We start from the raw sequence: 18069 nt of genomic DNA on the forward strand, positions 1-18069 counted from the left end.
GCACGGAAAACAAGGGGTGGGTGGGTGGGCTGCACAGCGCGCGGCCGCCTTTGTCTCCGCAGTGGTGATGTTTACACACCGCACCAGGTACTCGTTAGAGTCTGAAGCGACTTAAGGAAGACCCAGGAACGGTTCAGATAATCGTTACCGGTGTTGCTCGCCGTGAGCGGGAATCAAATAACGGGTGCCAGGTTTGCCAACCGTTCCACACACACAGAGACACACAGAGACACACAGAGACACACAGAGACACACAGAGATACACAGAGATACTCAACACACAGAGACACACAGACACACAGAGATACTCAACACACAGAGACACAAACAGACACACAGAGACACACAGAGACACAGAGACACACAGATATACTCAACACACAGAGACACACAGAGACACAGAGATACACAGAGACACACAGAGATACTCAACACACAGAGACACACAGAGATACTCAACACACAGAGACACACAGAGACACTCAACACACAGAGAGACACGCGGCATCACCACGCATCGAGGGTGACTTGTCCCGTGATTCGTGGCGAGATTGCGGCTGTGACACTGAGGCTCACGGAGCGAACAGAGCGAGCGGAGTCCCGAGTGATTCCCTGCTCCAGATAGTGGGGAATGTGGAATTTTCCACATTCCCCACCATCCTGTCCCGCCAGCCCGTGCCGCTAGCAAGCGGCCCCAGCCCGTGCCAATCGCGCGATCACTCCGCAGGCAGCAGCAGCAGCGGCGTGCGCCCTGAAGAAGCACAAGCGGCGAGGAGACGTCCCCGCGGATCGCAGACACCTGCGTCTCGTCATAAACATTAGCAGCAGCATCATCATCATCCCTCGCTATCTCCACGCCACATCTGCTCAGCCTCCAGATCTCTCTCCCTGCCTCCCTCGCCCTCCCTCCCTCCCTCCATAGCTCGCTATCGCCCATCTCATCGCGAGATCTGTGCGGTGGCGAGTGAGTGATTGGTGAGTGATTGGTGTTTGTTTCTCTTGACCTTGCTTGCTGGGCGCAAGCGAGAGGTGGGGGGGTACGATGGGTAGGAGACCGCACGCGCACACAGCTGGTAAACAAACACACGGCAAACACACACAGCTGGTAAACACACACAGCTGGTAAACACACACGGTAAACACACACACGGTAAACACACACACACACGGTAAACACACACAGCTGGTAAACAAACACAGCTGGTAAACACACACACGGTAAACACACACACGGTAAACACACACAGCTGGTAAACACACACGGTAAACACACACACACACGGTAAACACACACACACGGTAAACACACACAGCTGGTAAACACACACGGTAAACACACACACACACGGTAAACACACACACACGGTAAACACACACACGGTACACACACACAGCTGGTAAACACACAAAGCTGGTAAACACACACACGGTAAACACACACACACGGTAAACACACACAGCTGGTAAACACACACACGGTAAACACACACAGCTGGTAAATACACACATGGTAAACACACACAGCTGGTAAACACACACACGGTAAACACAGACAGCTGGTAAACACACACACGGTAAACACACACAGCTGGTAAACACACACACGGTAAACACACACAGCTGGTAAACACACACACGGTAAACACACACACGGTAAACACACACACGGTAAACACACACAGCTGGTAAACACACACACGGTAAACACACACAGCTGGTAAACACACACACGGTAAACACACACAGCTGGTAAACACACACACTGGTAAACACACACACGGTAAACACACACAGCTGGTAAATACACACATGGTAAACACACACAGCTGGTAAACACACACACGGTAAACACACACAGCTGGTAAACACACACACGGTAAACACACACAGCTGGTAAACACACACACGGTAAACACACACAGCTGGTAAACACACACAGCTGGTAAACACACACACGGTAAACACACACAGCTGGTAAACACACACACGGTAAACACACACAGCTGGTAAACACACACACGGTAAACACACACAGCTGGTAAACACACACACGGTAAACACACACAGCTGGTAAACACACACACGGTAAACACACACAGCTGGTAAACACACACACGGTAAACACACACAGCTGGTAAACACACACACGGTAAACACACACAGCTGGTAAACACACACACGGTAAACACACACAGCTGGTAAACACACACACGGTAAACACACACACGGTAAACACACACGGTAAACACACACAGCTGGTAAACACACACAGCTGGTAAACACACACACGGTAAACACACACAGCTGGTAAACACACACACGGTAAACACACACAGCTGGTAAACACACACACGGTAAACACACACAGCTGGTAAACACACACAGCTGGTAAACACACACACGGTAAACACACACACGGTAAACACACACAGCTGGTAAACACACACAGCTGGTAAACACAGTCAGTGTGTCAGTGTCCCAGTGTGTCACTGTGTCAGTGTGTCAGTGTGTCACTGTGTCACTGTCAGTGTGTCACTGTGTCAGTGTGTCACTGTGTCAGTGTGTCACTATCAGCGTGTCAGTGTCACTGTGTCAGTGTGTCTGTGTGTGTGTCAGTGTCAGTGTGTGGCACTGCGTGAGTAAAATTTCACATGACTCACAATCACACACACACTCACACACACTCTCACACTCACACACACTCTCTCACACTCACACTCTCTCACACTCTCGCTCTCTCACACTCTCTCACACACTCTCACACACTCTCACACACACTCACACACACTCTCTCACTCACACTCTCTCACACTCTCTCACACTCTCACTCACTCCCACACACTCGCAAATGCTCTCTCACACTCTCTCACACTCAACATCTCCCACACACTCTCTCACTCTCACACTCTCACATCCTCCTCCGCACTCTCCCTCGCGCCCTCCGCTCCCACAGGCGTTGGGGATGCGACTGTAACTCACGTTGGGATGAGTGGCCCAGGGTGATGGGGAGGGTGAGGGGGGTGAGGGAGGGGGTGAGGGGGGGTGAGGGGGGTGAAAGGAGGGGGGAGTCACGTTGGGCATGGGGCTGGATGTGCAATCACCGCACACAGACTCACTCAGACAAAATTCCCCCATGTAGCCTCCACAAACTGTTGGGCCAAGTGCTTGTTAGAAAACGCCTATGATGGCCGACACTGCAAACTGACACACTGTGTGATGGCGCCTTCTTCTCCCTTACGTACCGCATCAAGTACTAATTTAAGGCTGAGTCGACCCAGGACCGATGTTGGCCGTGAGTGAGAATCAAATCCGGGCCGCCAGGTTCAAAGGGCAGCGCGCTAACTGCTGCGCCACCGCTCCGCACGTTCACAAACTTTCCATTCCCACTCGCCGTGGTGGGGTGGCGGAGGTCCCGGTGAGAGGTTCCGCGCTCTCAGCTGCCCCCTCTCAACTCACCACCCTCTCAGCTCACCACCCTCTCAACTCACCACCCTCTCAGCTCACCACCCTCTCAACTCACCACCCTCTCAGCTCACCACCCTCTCAACTCACCACCCTCTCAGCTCACCACCCTCTCAACTCACCACCCTCTCAGCTCTCCCCTCTCAACTCACCACCCTCTCAGCTCACCACCCTCTCAGCTCCCCCCTCTCAACTCACCACCCTCTCAGCTCACCACCCTCTCAACTCACCGCCCTCTCAGCTCACCACCATTTCAGCTCACCGCTCCCTCAACTCACCGCCCTCTCAGCTCACCACCCTCTCAGCTCCCCTCTCTCTTAGCTCACCACCCTCTCAACTCACCGCCCTCTCAGCAAACCGCCCTCTCAGCTCACCACCCTCTCAGCTCACCACCCTCTCAGCTCACCACCCTCTCAGCTCACCACCCACTCAGCTCCCCCCTCTCAACTCACCGCCATCTCAGCTCACCACCCTCTCAGCTCACCGCCCTCTCAGCTCACCACCATTTCAGCTCACCGCTCCCTCAACTCACCGCCCCCTCAGCTCACCACCCTCTCAGCTCCCCTCTCTCTGAGCTCACCACCCTCTCAGCTCACCGCCCTCTCAGCTCACCACCCTCTCAGCTCACCACCCTCTCAGCTCACCACCCTCTCAGCTCCCCTCTCTCCTAGCTCACCGCCCTCTCAGCTCACCGCCCTCTCAGCTCACCACCCTCTCAGCTCACCACCCTCTCAGCTCACCACCCACTCAGCTCCCCTCTCTCCTAGCTCACCGCCCTCTCAGCTCACCGCCCTCTCAGCTCACCACCCTCTCAGCTCACGACCCTCTCAGCTCCCCTCTCTCCTAGCTCACCGCCCTCTCAGCTCACCGCCCTCTCAGCTCACCACCCTCTCAGCTCACCACCCTCTCAGCTCACCACCCACTCAGCTCCCCTCTCTCCTAGCTCACCGCCCTCTCAGCTCACCACCCTCTCAGCTCACCGCCCTCTCAGCTCACCACCCACTCAGCTCACCACCCTCTCAGCTCACCACCCACTCAGCTCACCACCCTCTCAGGTCACCACCCTCTCAGCTCACCACCCACTCAGCTCCCCTCTCTCCTAGCTCACCGCCCTCTCAGCTCACCACCCTCTCAGCTCACCACCCACTCAGCTCACCGCCCTCTCAGCTCACCACCCACTCAGCTCACCACCCTCTCAGGTCACCACCCTCTCAGCTCACCACCCACTCAGCTCCCCTCTCTCCTAGTTCACCGCCCTCTCAGCTCACCGCCCTCTCAGCTCACCACCCTCTCAGCTCACCACCCTCTCAGCTCACCACCCTCTCAGCTCACCACCCACTCAGCTCCCCTCTCTCAGCTCACCGCCCTCTCAGCTCACCGCCCTCAGCTCACTTCTCAGCTCACCGCTCCCTCAGCTCACCACCCTCTCAGTGCACTTCTCAGCTCACCGCCCTCTCAGCTCACCACCCTCAGCTCACTTCTCAGCTCACCGCCCTCAGCTCACCGCTCCCTCAGCTCACGGCAGCGGCAGCATGAATATTATTATTAGTCGTGGGCAGCAGCAGCAGCAGGAGCAGCAGCAGCACAATTTTATCAGAGGAGTGCAGCAGGGCCCGCGCCGCCCATAACTCCATCCCCTCTCTGCCTCTGTAATAAATTGGGCGATAGTCGTGTGGCACGGCGCAATCTATACACAAATTTACTCGCATTTGGAGCGGCGCTGATAAGGCTAAAAACAACAGCCTGTTCAGGGAGTGAGAAAAGATTCAGAGATAGCATTGATAGGGCCTGGTGTGCCCCCCCCCCCCCCTCTCAGCCCCCCCCACACCCACCACACCTCCACCCACCCCATCACACACGTACGCGTCAACCCACACAACCCACCACGCTCCCTGCTCCTGATGTGCGGCGCGCAACACACACACACCAAATACAAAGATCCCCCTAATAGCCTTCGTACACGTTTGGGTCAAGTGCTGTTATTGCGCACCTATGAAGGCACCCGAAGGGGGCGATTGATCAGAACCACGCCCGACCGCCTTTGTCTCCCCAGTGCTAATGTTTACAAACCACGCCAGGTAGTCATTTGAGGTTGAGTCGACCGAGGGGATGCCCAAGCCCGGTTTAGATAATCGTCAGTGATGCTGGTGGCCATGAGCGGGCATCGCAGTCCAGCCACGCTAACAACTGCGCCACCGCTCCCCACACACACACACACAGTGCACGGTGCCACAGCCACACACGCAGACACACACATACACACACGCACAGACGCATAGACACACACACACGCACGCGCAGACACACACACACGCACGCGCAGACACACACACACGCACGCGCAGACACACACGCACGCACAGACACACACGCACAGACACACACACACAGACACACAGCCACACGCACAGACACACACACAGACACACACACAGACACACACACAGACACACACGCACAGACACACACACACAGACACATAGACACACGCACAGACACACACGCACAGACACACACACAGATACACACGCACAAACACACACACAGACACACACGCACAGACACACAGACACACACAGACACACACGCACAGACACACACACACGCGCAGACACACACGCACAAAGATAAAGATCCCCCGTATAGCCTTAACAGACTGTAGGGGCAAGTGCTGTTAGCGAGCACCTATGAAGGCCGGAACGGTACACGAAGGGGTGGGTGGCCAGCACCACGCCCGACCGCCTTTGTCTCCCCAGTGGCGATGTTTACACACCGCACCAGGTACTCATTTAAGGCTGAGTTGACCTAGGGGAGGCCCAGGACCGGTTCAGATAATCGTCACTGGTGTTAGCCGTGAGCGGGAATCGAACCCGGGTCGCCAGGTTCATAGCGCAGCGCGCTAACTGCTACACCACCGCTCCCCACACACGCACAGACACACACACACAGACACACACACAGACACACACGCAGACACACACGCACACACACACGCGCACACACAGACACACACAGACACACACAGACACACACACACACAGACACACACACAGACACACACACAGACACACACACAGACACACACAGACACGCACACACAGACACACACAGACACACACACAGACACACACACACAGACACACACAGACACGCACACACAGACACACACAGACACACACAGACACACACACACAGACACACACAGACACACGCACACACACACAGACACACGGCCACTATCTCTGCTCTCAATCTGGAGCCGCTCTCACAATGCGGCTCCCTGCCTCGGGCTTAGAGACCAAACTCAGCGCAAAGTTCCGCACGTGTCTCTGTGTGTGTGTCTCTCTGTGTGTGTGTCTCTCTGTTTGTGTGTGCGTCTGTGTGGATGTGCGGCTGTGTGCGTGTCTCTGTGTGTGTGTCTGTGTGTGTGTCTCTCTCTGTGTGTGCGTCTCTCTCTCTGTGTGTGCGCGTCTCTCTCTGTGTCTCTCTGTGTGTGTCTCTGTGTGTGTGTGTCTATCTGTGTGTCTCTCTGCTAGTGTCTCTGTGTGCGTCTCTCTGTGTGTGTGTGGGGAGCGGTGGTGGAGCGGTTCGCGCTACGCCGCGCTATGAACCCGGCGAACTGAGTTCGATTCCTGCTCACGGCCAACACCGGTCACAATTAATTTGAACCGGTCCTGGGCTTCAGCCTCAAATGAGTACCTGGTGCGGTGTGTTAATATCGCCACTGGGGAGACAAAGGCGGCCGGGCGTGGTGCTGGTCACCCACCCTTCGTGTGCCGTTCCGACCTTAATAGCTGCTCGCTTAACAGCACTTGTCCCAACAGTTTGGTAAGGCTACACGGGGAATCTTTATCTTTATGTGTCTATGCGTCGTGTGCACGTCGGTGTTTCTGTGTTGTATGTCGGTGTGCGAGTCTGTGGATATGCTCTCTGTGCGTGCATGTCTGTGCGTGCATGTCTGTGTGTGCGTTGTTGTCGTTGTGTGCGTTGTTGTATGTGTGTGTCTGTGTGTTGTTGTATGTCTGTGTGTGTCTGTCTGTGTGTGTGTCTGTGTGTGTCTGTCTGTGTGTGTTGTATGTTTAGGTGGGGAGCGGTAGTGTAGAGGTTAGCGCTACGTTGCGCTATGAACCTGGCGACCTGGGTTCGATTCCCGTTCACGGTCAACACCAGTGACGATTATCTGAACCGGTCTTGGGCCTCTTCTAGGTCGACTCAGCCTTAAATGAGTACCTGGTGCGGTGTGTAAATATCGCCACTGGGGATACAAAGGCGGCCGGGCGTGGTGATGGCCACTCGCCCCCGCATGTTAAAGGGTGGGGGACCTTTGTTTTTGTACCGTGTTATATCTGCGTGTGTTATATCTGCGCGTGTGTCTGGCCGTATGTATCTCAGAGCGTCACATTTCTCCGGATCTCTCTCACACACACTCCCCCCCCCGCTCTCTCTCCCTCTCTTTTTCATGCCTAATACAGCCATAATTTATCAACGCATTATCGAGAATATCCAGACACTGTAATCAGGCAGAGCCACCGCCGGGGCCGTATTCTGCTGCGCGGCGTTGCCCTTATCGCGCTAAGTGATGGGAACGGAGGAGGCGGCCCTCCCTATCGGAGCGCGCAGAGCGCCCCGCCGCGCAGAGACCGTCACGGGGGCAGCAGCAGCAGCGGCAGCGGCAGCAGCAGCAGCGGGGCAGACTCCGCGGGCCGGGCCGGGCCGAGGCGGCGGCGCCTTATCGGCCCCATTATCTGCGCCTCGGCTTTTATCGCGCCGAACATCGCTGCAAATTAATGGGTCCCGGTTTAACTCGCGCCTTTATCTGTTTGCCGAGGGCCGCGGCGGAGAGACGAGGGCGGTGTGGGTTGGGTAGGCGGGGGGGGGGGGTGCTGAGCGAAGTGAGGAGGGGTCGTCGCTGGGGGGGAGTTGAGGGATGAGGCGGCTTGGGATTGGGATGAGTGCGAGTGTGTGTCCATGTGTATGGGGAGCGGTCGTGTCGCCGTTAGCGTGCCGCTGCTGCTGCTGCGAACCCGGCGACCCGAGTTCCATTCCACCTCAGTGACGATTATCTGAACCGAGGCCCAGGTCGACTCAAATGCGTAATCGGTGCGATGTGTAAACATCGCCACTGGGGAGACAAAGGCGACCAGACGTGGTGATGGCCACCCACCCTATCGTGTGCCGTGTCGGTTTTCATAGGTGCTCATGGACATCACTTGCCCTAAAAGTCTCTTAAGGCTATATGGCAGATCTTTGTCTTTTGCGGTGGTTAGCACTGGACGGGTTCCGCAGGATTGGAAGGATGCCCTGGTGGTGGTCCCCCTCTTTAAGAAGGGGGACCCTAATGATTGTAACAATTACCGGGGTATCTTCCTCATCAGTGTGCCGCGAAAGGTCCTGGAAAGGTTTATCCAACATCGCCTTGTTAGGCACGCTGAGAGGAACGCTGAGAGCCACGATGTGGTTTCAGGCCAGGGCGGTTCTGCAGACGCCATATTCTCTGTCCGCCTGCTACAGCAGAGGTGTAGGATCGACTTGATTGACCTGGTCAAGGCCTCTGATAACCATCAAAAGGTCTGGGTTGTTATTCGTGCTCTGGGGTATGTGACTCCTTGCTCACAATCATCAAGGACCTTTACGATAGTCGGGAGACGTGGGTAAAACGACCTGGCCGGGAGTCAGGGCCATTCCCTGTTCACCTTGCGGTGCGCGACAGGGATGTCAACTGGCTCCTACATTATTTAACATCGTTTTCGATGACGTAGTTCAAGAAGCTTTACATGGCTGTCCCAGATGAATCTGCATCTGGTACAGATACTACGTAAGGATGATCGATGCCCGGGTATGGTTGAGGGATGGCTCCCTATGGGCCAACTATGTCACGTATGCTGATGATTTGGTAATTGCTGCTCTGAGAAAAAGTTGGAGGCTCTGCTCCTAAACCTGGAGCGTTCCATTAAAGAGGTGGGGCCTTACCATCAGCCCCACTGACACAAAAACATGCCTGGTTATTTTGTGTCATCAAACACTCCACCCTCTGAACTCCCAATGAATGATGGGGCAGTTGTGGAGAGAGTGGAGGAGTTTCCATATTTGAGTAGCATGCTTATGACCAGCTCCAGTTTAGCATCAGAGGTCTCACTCCAAATCAGTCGAGCGCCATTATATTTTCATCGGCTGTCTAACACTGTGTGGAAGCTACCTGGTCTTTCGTTCCACAATGCTTTGGGTCTTCTCAGTTAGAATTATGCCCTCTATTCTCTATGACTGCAATACGTGGCCCCCTTTAATGGACCATCTGCGCCGGTTATAATCATCCAGGCTGGCCTGTCTACAATCCAAGCTGGGTTTAACCAGGATAGAGTGTGTTAATCTGGACACAGTATCATCAGAGCTCCTTCCAGCAGGCAAAGCTGCGTTGGCTGGGTCATGTAACACACACGCCCAGCCACTGCATGCCCAGCCACCGCATGCCCAAGCAGCTTGTTTTTTGGTCAGAGAGGGAAATAAACAGGCATTGGCTCGAGAAGAGATAGGCTGATGTGATACAGGAGGATGTGGAGATGAGTGGACTTTCCGATGACTGGTACCAGCCGTGTCAAGATCGGCCCCTATGGAGGCTCGTGAAGGATTCTACTGGGCAGTTGGAGACAGTCGCTCTCGAACAACATCGGAGGGCAGATGAGTGACAGTGAGCGGAGCGTACGGGAGCCGAACATGCAGCAAGTTGACACAGTAGGGGGAACAGGTGGTGCATCTGCCAGTCACCCGAGTGACACCTGGGTCTGTCCCGTGACCTCCTGCCAACGAGCCTTAGACACTTCACGTGGCCTCAAAGTGCACCTTGCTTGGCACAAGTGCCATGGTGACGTCACCGCCACTTGGTGACGTCACCGCCACTTAGTGGCGAACGGCGGCTGGCGTTGCTCTTGCGGTTAGCGCGCCGTGCTACGAACCCGGCGACCCGAGATTGATTCCTGCTCACGGTCAACATCAGTGATGAATATCTCGATGGGTCCGGGGCCTCCCCGAGGTCGACTCAGCCTCAAATGAGTAATCGGTGTGGTGTGTAAACATCAGCACTGGGAAGACAAAGGCGGCCTGACACGGTATTAGCTACACCACCCCCTCGTGTCCCGTGCTCACTTTCATAGGTGCTGGAGAACAGCACTCGCTCCAACAGCACGTGCGGGCTACACAGTGGTGGGAGCAAGGCATTTGTTTATTGTTGTCTACCAGGCTGTTTTGTCAACGCAACGTGGCGTTGATGATCCTGCACGGGATGCATGCCGCAGCCTGCACCTTCCATGAAGGGCCCCCCGTGGGTTGAGACCTGGTGAGCGTAACCAATGCTTCTGCAATTATGCACTCCCAGAGGCTTGGATTTTCTTTGCATGTAAACAAAAAGATACGTAAAGGAGGCGGTGGATAGATGTGTGTGTGCGTTTCGGGAGAGACTTGTGTGTGTGGGAGTGAGCATTTGGGGAGGAATCTCTGGATATTACTGCGTTTGGCACTCAGGCAGACAGCACACACACACACACCTGGCCTGACACGGGACAGGCAGACAGCACACACACACACACACCTGGCCTAACATGGGGCAGGCAGACAGCACACACACCTGGCCTGACACGGGGCAGGCAGACAGCACACACACACCTGGCCTGACACGGGGCAGGCAGGCAGACAGCACACACACACACCTGGCCTGACACGGGGCAGGCAGGCAGGCAGACAGCACACACACACACCTGCACCTGACACGGGGCAGGCAGACAGCGTGCACACACACCTGGCCTGACACGGGACCGGAAATGCCGGCCTCTCACCACGCTCACCAGCGCACAGCTGATTAAACAAACTTCAAACTTTAAACCTGAAAAACACACAAAAGGTAAAGCTCCCCCATGTAGCCTGCACTGATTGTTGGGGCAAGCGCTGTTAGCGAGCACCTATAAAGACCGCCGCGGCGCTCTCGAGGGGGTCCAGCACCACGCCCGGCCGTCTTTGTCTTCCCAGTGCTCATTTTTACGCACCGCACCAGGTACTCATAATTTACGGCTGAGTCGACCTAGGGGAGGCACAGGCCAGGTTGAGAAATTCGTCACCGATGTTGGCTGCGAGCAGGAATCGGACTCGGGTCGCTGGGTTCGTACCGCAGCGTGCTAAGCACCGCGCCACCGCTCCCCCTCACTCACGCCCACACTCACTCCACCAACACCCGGACACAGACTCGCTCAGTTGTCCAACACCTTCCACAGCTCCTTGTCAATCCACTGCTGGAAGAAGATCGCCCCACGCCGTGTCGGTCGAGTGTCAGGGGCTGTTCGACCATCACGCTGGTCGATGCGGGCTGATGAAGGTGGAGGGGTGGGACCTCGGACAGGTTGAGATATCACGTTCTGCCACTGATGTTAGCCGTGACCGAGACTCGGAGTCAGGTGGTGCCCAGGCTCAAAAAGTCCAGCGCGAGGCTAACCACTGCGTCACCGCTCCACCAAACACCCTGACACTCACTCACCAACCAAGCCACTCACCCAACACCACACTCCATCATCACGCCAAAACACATCACCCCACCACTCACACACCACACAGCGCAACACCCCGACGCTCACTCACTCACCAACCCACTCACCACCCCTCCCACCCCCTCGTACCCCCTCCCTCATGCGCCCCCCCCCCCCCCACCGTTAATCTATTTTGGCAGGATAAGCACTTAACATTCCCGGCTCTAATCACACGGCCCAGCGATTAACATAATTATTATATTCCTGGGTGCGTTGGGGGGGGGGTAGCGGGGGGGCAGTGGGGGGCAGCGGAGGCAGCAGCAGCAGTAGACAAGAGAGGAGGGGAGGAGTTGCCGCTCTCCAAGCTCCTAATTCCCTGGCCAATGTCACGCAAGGAGACGTGGCCGAGAGGGGGAGAACGCGGGGGGGGGGGGGCAGGTGGGGGGAGCGGGTGTGGGGGGAGCGAGCGGGTGGGGGAGCGGGTGTGGGGGGAGCGAGCGGGTGGGTGGGGAGGGAGTGGGGGGAGAACGCGGGGGGGGGGGGCAGGTGGGGGGAGCGGGTGTGGGGGGAGCGAGCGGGTGGGGGAGCGGGTGTGGGGGGAGCGAGCGGGTGGGTGGGGAGGGAGTGGATGGGGGGAGAACGAGTGGGAGGAAGGGGAGAGCAGGTGGGGGGGAGCGGGTGGGGAGTGGGTGGGGGGGAGTGGGTGGGTGGGGGGGAGTGGGTGGGTGGGGAGGGGCTCTTATCGCGAGAGATGAAAACTACCCAGGGGTCTATTTTCACGCGGAGGGGGTGCGGGCGTGGAGGGGCACGTCCTTCATTAGGGCCCCCCCACGGTCCCACTTAACGTGTGCGGTCAGGGCTCGTTAGCATGCGCTGGGGTGCGCCGTGCGGGGGGGGGGGGCACACACAAAAGATCCCCCTTATAGCCTTACATACTTTGAGGGGCAAGTGCTGCTAGCGAGCAACGCATCACGTGAAGGCCGGCAGGGCGCACGAGGGGGTGGGTGGCCGGCACCACGCACGGCCGCTCCTGCCTCCCCAGCGCTGATGGTCACGCAACGTGCAATCAGGGATTCGTTTGAGGCTGAGTCGACCAAGGGGAGGCCCAGGCCCCGCGTCACCTATCACTTGCCACTGATGATCGGGCATCGAATGGGGAAGGAGGGGGGGTAGCTGAGTTCCTAGCGCAGTGTGTTAACTGCTGCACCACCGCTCTGTGGGTTCACTCACTCGCAATGGCTGCTGATGATGATTGCACTGATGATGGTGGTGATAATGATGATGTTGGTGATGATGGTGGTGGTGGTGATGATGATGATGGTGGTGATGATGATGGTGGTGGTGGTGATGATGGTGGTGGTGGTGATGATGGTGGTGGTGGTGATGTTGGTGGTGGCTCAGTAAACAGGTCGGGCTCCCACTTCGCCACTCAGCTCCTAGCAGCAGCAATAGCAGCAGCAGTCATTGTAGCAGCAGCAGTCATTGTAGCAGCAGCAGTCATTGTAGCAGCAGTCATTGTAGCAGCAGCAGTCGTAGCCCGCGTATGAGTGTCACGTGACTCAAAGTTATTCTCGCAAACCGCAGGATGGCCCACCTCCCATCACACCTCCCATCACACCTTGCATCACACCTCCCCGTCACACTATTAATGGATCATCAGCAGCAATGGCAGCAGCAGTAGCATCAGCGGTGCCATCAGCAGCAGAATCAGCAGCATCAGCAGCAGGAGCAGCTTTAAACATCTGGGTTGGTGCAGGCATGCGACCGGGCATGGTTCTGGCCTCGTGTACCCTTGCCGGCCTCAATAGGCGCTCGCTAACAGCAGCCAACAGCGCTCTGAAATCCCTCTGCTCCCCCCCTCTGCTCCCCCCGAACGAACCCCCCAACCACAATGCGACTCGTTCCCCTTGGCCAATGCGCAGCCTACACACACGCACAGCCTACACACACACAACCTATATACACACACAGCATATATACATGCTATATACACAGTCTACCTACACAGCCTATGCACACACAGCTTATATACACACACACAGCCTGCCCAATCTGTATACACAGTCTTCACATAACCTATACACCAGACTACACACAGCCTACACACAGACTATACACACACAGACTATACACACACACAGACTATACACACACACAGTCTACACATAACCTATACACCACAGACTACACACAGCCTTCACACGCAGACAATTCATACACTCGCAGAGCTGAACATTCTACACACACACAGCCTACAAAGCCTGTGACAGGCTGTAGGGGCAAGTGCTGTTAGCGAGCACCTATGAAGGCCGGAACGACACACAAGGGGGTGGGTGGCCAGCACCACGCCCGGCCGCCTTTGTCTCCTCAGTAGCGATGTTTACACACCGCACCAGGTACTCATTTGAGGCTGACTCGACCTAGGGGAGGCCCAGGACTGGTTCAGATAATTGTCAGCGGTGTTGGCCGTGAGCGCGAATCGAACTCGGGTCGCCGGGTTCGTAGCGCAGCGCGATAACCGCTGCACCACCGCTCCTCACTACACACACAGCCTACACCCATAGCTTACAGCCCGACACACACACACAGCTGACACACACACACAGCTGACACACACGCACACACAGCTGACACACACACACAGCTGACACACACACACACAGAGCCTACACCCATAGCTTACAGCCCGACACACACACACAGCTGACACACACACACACAGCTGACACACACGCAGAAACAGCTGACACACACACACAGCTGACACACGCACACACAGCTGACACACACACACACACAGCCTACAGCCCTACACGCACACACACAGCTGACACACAGTTGACACACACACACAGCCGACACACACACACAGCCGACACACACACACAGCCGACACACACACACACAGCCGACACACGCACACACAGCTGACACACGCACACACAGCGGGTGGCACTGATTGTGTGTAAACACGTACAGTGCGATGGGGAGAGCACACGTGACACCGCGTGGAAATCGATATACTTGTGGAGTACAGTGCACAAACTCACCCCGACACTTTGCGCGCCTCCCTATTTGCACATCCCACACGCAAAGAGCCCCCCCCCCCCCGCGCCTCCTCCTGCCACCACCATCACCACCATCATCATCATCAGCAAGACGAAGAACTCCCGTGCCCAATTGCCGCAGTCCCATCAAGCTGCCAGTGATGGGAGAGTCAGACCCACAGCACACGACAAAGACCCCCCGTATAGCCTGTAACAATGTTGGGGCAAGTGCTGTTAGCGAGCACCTATGAAGGTCAGAGCGGCACACGAGGGGGTGGGTGGCCAGCACCACGCTCGGCCGCCTTTGTCTCCCCAGTGGCGATTTTTTTCTGGGTTTTTTTCAGTTTCATTTATTTGGTATAGCCCTGTGAGACAATCGGCTCTTGAATCAGGTGCAATCGCAACAAACAAAAAACAAAAACATGAATAAGAAAACATCTTAAAGTGACTTAGCGCAAACCGAAAAATCCAGGAAAAAACAGCAAAAATCTTCCAGAAAAAGCACCGTACACCAACGCTGTGTGCAAAAATCCCAGTGGGATGCAAGTCAAACAACAACAACCACAAGACAGCTTAGATTAAAGCCATCAGTCTAACTCCGTGCGATGTTTACACATCGCACCAGGTACTCATTTGAGGCTGAGTGGACCTAGGGGAGGCCCAGAACCGGTTCGGATAATCGTCACCGGTGTTGGCCGTGAGCGGGAATCGAACTCGGGTCGCCGGGTTCGTAGCGCAGCGTAGCGCTAACCGCTGCACGACCGCTCCCCATCATATCTATGAGACCTTTTTGCCAGGATCAAACAATTATGAAAAATAAAAATAGGTTTTACCCTTTCTGGCAATAAATGCGGACTTGATGCCTTGAAAAAGGTATATATTTGGTGTTTGAACACACATCATAGGCACACCATACACACATTACCCACACACACACCACACACATAGTGCGGTCACCCACACATCACACACGCACGTGGTCACACAGTGTGGCCACACACACATCATACACACAGTGTACTCACACACACAGTGTACTCACACACACAGTGTACTCACACACACATCATACACAGTGTACTCACACACACAGTGTACTCACACACACAGTGTACTCACACACACATCATACACATATCACCCACGCACACTGCAACCGCGCAGTGTGGTCATACACACATCACACGAACAAAGAACCCCCGTATAGCCATCGCAGACTGTTGGGGCAAGTGCTGTTAGCGAGCACCTATGAAGGCCGGCACGGTACACGAGGGGGTTGTTGACCGTGAGCGGGAATCGACCCCGGGTCGACGGATTCGTAAGCGCAGCGCGCTAACTGCTACACTACCACTCCCACACACATCACACACACAACACACACAACACACACATTACCCACACATCACCCACACATCACACACACATCACCCACACATCACACACACACATCACCCACACATCACACACACACATCACCCACACATTACACACACATCACCCACACATCACACACACATCACCCACACATCACCCACACATCACCCACACACATCACACACACATAGGTCACACGCACGTATCTCCCGCTGTCAATGTGTACAATGTGTCCCCACGCGCCTGTCTCCCGGCGTCCGTCTCAACGAGCCTCAGTGAACATCCAAATCCCCGCGTCTCCTTGAGTCTGTCTCAACCGAGTCTCAGTGAACATCTGAACCCCGCGTCTCCCTCCCTGTGTCCACGCGCGAGTCGCTCACAGGCGCGCGCGCGGCTGTGCAACTCCGGAGAAACACGACCATTCACCAACCCACCTCCCAACTCAATCACCCACGCACCCCTTCGCTCACCAGCTCACCGCACTCGCTCACCTACAGCCGCTTGTACTCACTCGTTCACGCTGACCCACCCACTGGGCCCCCACCTCGCGCTCGGCTCATCAACCTGCTGCTTCAGAGACGCATGCGGCGGCTCTTGAGGGCTGCTGCTGCATCGCGACGTGTGAATTATGAAGGACCGCCGTCTCGTGTCCACATGGCACCGCGGCTCTTGAAATGTCGCGGGTTTTTTTTACTTTTTAATCGAATTCGAACTAAAAAAATGTCTCCTCTATTTATTTTGGTTGCCGAACTCTCGCACCAGGGCATTCACTCACTCACCCTGTCACTCACAAGCTCATCGACCAATTCACTCACTCACTCACCCTGTCACTCATAAGCTCAGACTCATTCACTCAACCTGTCACTCACAAGCTCATAGACTCATTCACTCACTCACCCTCTCACTCACAAGTTCATTGACTCTTTCGCTCACTTACCCTCTTACTCACAAGTTCATTGACTCATTCACTCGCCCTCTCACTCACAAACTCATCGACTCATTCACTCACCCTCTCAGTAACTCGCGGAGAGACCGCCAAATCAACCACTCGCCTGCTCTCTCTTCATTCATTCACACACTGACGATCCCCGTCCATTCGCTGGCACACTCACCATGTCGTCACCAACTCTGTGAAACATCCACCCGTGTGCTAGACACCCGTTCACCAACCACACTCACAGTGGCACTCACTCCCAAACTCAACCACAAACCACATACACTCACTCACCAAGTCACTCGCTCACAAACACTCACTCACCACGTCACTCACCAATTATCTCACTCACTCACCAAGTCATCTTCCCAGTCACTCGCTCACCAACACTCACTCGTCAACACACTCATTTACCACGTCAAGAAAACATCATCACTCACTAGGAAAGTTACTCACGACGAGAGCTCACCAAGTCACGAACACACTTGCCACTTACTCACCAATTGTCTCACTCCCCAAGTGAGTAACCTACTCACAACATCACATCACTCACCGCGTCACTCGCTTGCCAGCACCGCTCACTCACCTGTGTGCCGCGTTACTCACTCACTCTGTCACTCACTCGCTCACTCACTCGCTCACTCTGTCACTCACTCTGTCACTCACTCACTGTCACTCACTGTCACTCACTCGCTCACTCTGTCACTCACTCGCTCACTCTGTCACTCACTTTGTCACTCACTCA

The 18069-nt window shown here is 55.6% G+C and overlaps 1 protein-coding gene across 1 annotated transcript in view; it reads right to left on the bottom strand.

The window, feature by feature from the left end:
* The window catches only part of LOC133354840 (zinc finger protein ZFPM2-like), a 72954-nt gene that overhangs the window by 54216 nt on the left and 669 nt on the right, over window positions 1-18069 (bottom strand). The gene's annotated exons all lie outside the window — the stretch shown is intronic.

The sequence above is a fragment of the Lethenteron reissneri genome, chromosome 49 (genome assembly GCF_015708825.2).
Source record: "Lethenteron reissneri isolate LAM-NWPU_2019-01 chromosome 49, ASM1570882v1, whole genome shotgun sequence".
Lineage (NCBI taxonomy): Eukaryota > Metazoa > Chordata > Hyperoartia > Petromyzontiformes > Petromyzontidae > Lethenteron > Lethenteron reissneri.